The sequence below is a fragment of the Manihot esculenta genome, chromosome 5, assembly GCF_001659605.2.
Source record: "Manihot esculenta cultivar AM560-2 chromosome 5, M.esculenta_v8, whole genome shotgun sequence".
NCBI lineage: Eukaryota > Viridiplantae > Streptophyta > Magnoliopsida > Malpighiales > Euphorbiaceae > Manihot > Manihot esculenta.
In genome coordinates, this window is record NC_035165.2 from 5,331,025 (window position 1) to 5,335,038 (window position 4,014).

The window sequence follows — 4,014 nt, forward strand, 5'->3', positions numbered from 1 at the left end:
CGAAAGTCCCCTAGTTTCGGCCCCCGAAGGCAATGTTTGGCCGCCGAACGTTGCATGGTTTTGCATGCAGGTTTGGCCGCCGAACCTGAGGCGGTTGCTCATCTATAAGGGCACCGAGTGGCAGAAAAAGGGGGAGACTTCTTCTCTCCTTCTGGCCTAGGTAAGTTCTTGATCTCCTTGAAGTGTTTTCATGGTTTTTTCTTCAACTCTTTCAAGGTTTTAATGAGTTTTCCCCTTGTTTTGAAAAGTGATGAGCTTTAAACAAGGTGTTGGAGTTTGATGCTTTTGAAGCTTGGTTTCTCCATATCTGCTGCCCTCAGTCAGAAGTCGTTTATCAGTGTATCCTATAGAAACAGATAGCTCGAAAGCTAAAGCTAGAGAGCGAGAGCGCTAGAGATAGTCCAAAGAGAAGCATGCCCATGATCTATGAAGTAGTGTAGAATTTACGAGAACACGGCATCGGGGCCAAGTTCTATCAGACGAGTTCGGTTTCGGGGCATGTCTGTTTGAATCGAAAAGAGATAGACAGGTAAAGCTATAGGCAAGGGCAGAAGAATATGAAGACAGCGAAGAAGAGTCAAAGAGAAAGAAATGTGAGTAATCAGTGTAAAGTGTGAACTCAGATGAAGCAGTTAAGGGTCAACAGAGTTAGGAAGTATAGATAACCCGAGAGGGTTTTCGTCAGTAATCTCTGTGTCTCTTTGCAGAGGAAGGTGTTAGGCTTTCCTTACTTTCTTATTTGCATGTGTATTTATTGTGTGAACATTCGAGGACGAATGTTCTTAAAGGGGGGAAGAATGTAATACCCGGCAGATTCAGACATCGGAATTTCTACCGTCCGGTGGAATTCGAGGATGTCAGAGGTTTCTAGAAGGGTAAGAGAAAGGTTTTCTAAAAGATTTTCAAGTATTTTAAAGGTTTAGAGTGAAAATGATTGAGTTTGAAGAGAAAAGGCCAAGGAGGCAGAATGCAGGTTCGGCCCCCGAAAGTTAAAGTTCGGCCGCCGAAAGTCCCCTAGTTTCGGCCCCCGAAGGCAATGTTTGGCCGCCGAACGTTGCATGGTTTTGCATGCAGGTTTGGCCGCCGAACCTGAGGCGGTTGCTCATCTATAAGGGCACCGAGTGGCAGAAAAAGGGGGAGACTTCTTCTCTCCTTCTGGCCTAGGTAAGTTCTTGATCTCCTTGAAGTGTTTTCATGGTTTTTTCTTCAACTCTTTCAAGGTTTTAATGAGCTTTCCCCTTGTTTTGAAAAGTGATGAGCTTTAAACAAGGTGTTGGAGTTTGATGCTTTTGAAGCTTGGTTTCTCCATATCTTTGAGTTGGAATCATACCAGCCTTTGTTCTTCAAAAGGTAAGTGTGGATCCATGGGTTTTATGATGGTTTATATGAGTTTTGTAAAGGGAAAAGGGAGCTAGGCATGAGTTTGCATGAGATGGGCATATAGGGTTGATGAATCCTTTATGTTTGATGTGTGCCTTGTGAGCTTGTTTTGTTGGAGTTTAAGTTGTTTTAAGCTCCTTTATGTTTGTTGTAGTGTTTATGCATGTTTTAGAGGGGTTAAATGCGTGTCTTGAGGGTTGAGCAGGTGATGGAGGGACTGGCAGGCGTCCTTGTGCACGAAACTGAATTCTGAATGAACTCAGGTTCGGCCGCCGAAAGTCCAAGTTAGGCCGCCGAACATGCCTGACTTTCGTCTCTGGAGGAGACATTCGGCCGCCGAAGGTGCTGCCGAAGGTGCCCTGTCCAGCCTTCCTTTGCTTGTTTTGCATGCATGTTTTGAGGTGTTTTAGAGGGGTTTTGGGAAGTTGTCTAAGAGATGTTTATCAGTTGTATAGAGTATGTTTTGTACCTCATTGAAGTCCTCCATTGTAGGATTGGACCCGAGAAAACGAGGTATTTAGCAGTAGTAGCTGCTTCAGAGTTAGAGTTGGTCCAGAGCTAGTTAGCCCAGAGTTAGCCAAGCAGAGGCTACAGGTGAGTGGAACTAATCTGTATATGTTCAATTCAGAAATGACACGCTTCTAGCATGTTCCATGCATCATACAATGCCATGTTATGTATTAGGTTGTGTTGCATTAGAATCCACGAATATGCTGCATTGCATAAGATGATATTTGTGTGGATGAATGTTGAATGATCCATAGCCCTTGATATCAGTTGAGACACCCTGAGAGCATATGAGATATGGCATGAGATAGCCATACCAGGTCGCCCCTGGATAGTCCAGGTCGCTCCTGGTACTATGAGTTAGACAGCTGGGCTGTCAGATCAGATAAGAGAAGTCCAGGTGATGACGTAGTCTCCTTGGCACAGTGGGACATGTTATGATATGAGAGAAATAAGAGAAGTCCAGGTGATGACCTAGTCTCCTTGGCACAGCAGGACATATTATAACATGTAGTAGAGGGCTATTGGTGACAAGTTCATCCTTGAGATGATATGTTTGTGATGTGATGCATTCCATGAGAACATGTAATGAATGAATTGTTTTATTGTTCCTTCTCACTGGGCTGTAGTAGCTCATCCCACTCCCTTAACCCCAGTTTTGCAGGTTCTGAGATAGCTATGGGAAGTCAAAGTCAGCAAGAGTACATAGAACATTGATGCATGAATGTATGTTTGTAATAGCATAGTGGACATGATGTAATTAAAAGATTAGTTGTCATGTAATGTAGCGATATGTACTGTCATTTACTGGATAGACTTGTGCTTTCTCTAGTGTCTTTGCCATAGTGTGATGTATGATTTATCCCTTGGTACATGCATCCTGTTTTACGTTTCTTGATGAGAAATGTGTGAGTTGGGCTTAACGTATGGCTTTGATGAGATACCAATGGGATGTGTTACAGATTAAAAGGGTTTCAATCCCTTGATCCACAGCAGATAGTAGTCCCTGGTATAGGCCCTGAGGGCCATTTCAGATTGACATATCTGAGTAGCAGCAGTTAAGCCTACAGAGTTTTACAGGATTGTTGAGTCGTTTTGTATCATGTATGGGATTTATCAGGTACACAGAGAGTATAGTTGGCTGACTACGGGTCCCGGCGGCCTTAAGCCGATCTGGATCCTAGTGCCAGTGATGGTTCGGACCGTTACTAAGGGGTACCGGTTTCCGGGTCGTTACACAATATCCATCCACATCAACAACAAAGAATGCAATATATCATCTTTGTGAATTCTAATGCAATACAACCTAATATAAACATGGCATTCATGATGCATGAAACATGCTAAAAACTTTCATTATTTAAATCATAGTTTAGTTCTACTCACCTCTGGCTGACTCTGATCTGCTTTGTAGTAGCTGACTCACTACTGGAGTCCTTGGTTTCTCAGGTCTGAACCTACACAGGTGGACTCAAATGAGGGACCAAACATAGACGAACATGACTCTAAACTATTCCCCAAAAATCCCCTAAAACACCCTAAAACAATCATAGAAAACATGCAAAGGAAGGTTGAACAGGGCACCTTCGGTGGCAGGTTCGGCCGCCGAAAGTCCCTCTAGAGCCGAAACTCATCCACTTTCGGCAGCATCTTCGGCGGCCGAAAGTGGTTCCAGAGCCGAAACTCGTGCATGTTCGGCGGTACCTTCGGCGGCTGAAACTCCCTTCTAGAGCCGAAAGTCCAACTTTCGGGGGCAGAGTTCGGCAGCCGAAGGCTTGCCTCCATAGGTAGGTTCGGCGGCCGAAAGTCCTTCGGCTGCCGAACCTGAGTTCTTCCAAAGGGCAAAACTCAGCCTCCTCATGCACATTTTGCCTCCCAAACCATTCAAACATGCATTTAGCTATTCTACAACATGCATACACAAGCAAATAAGCATATAGGGGTCTCAAACTAACCTAAACCCCAACACAAACACATATAACAACTCATACAACACACATTATCCATAAACTCAACATTAACCTAAACATGCATTTCTATCCCATAACCCCTCAAAACTTGCTTAAAACATACAAGAAAGGTAGGATCTAAGCTTACCTCTTGAAGATCGAGAGGACAGACGATCCT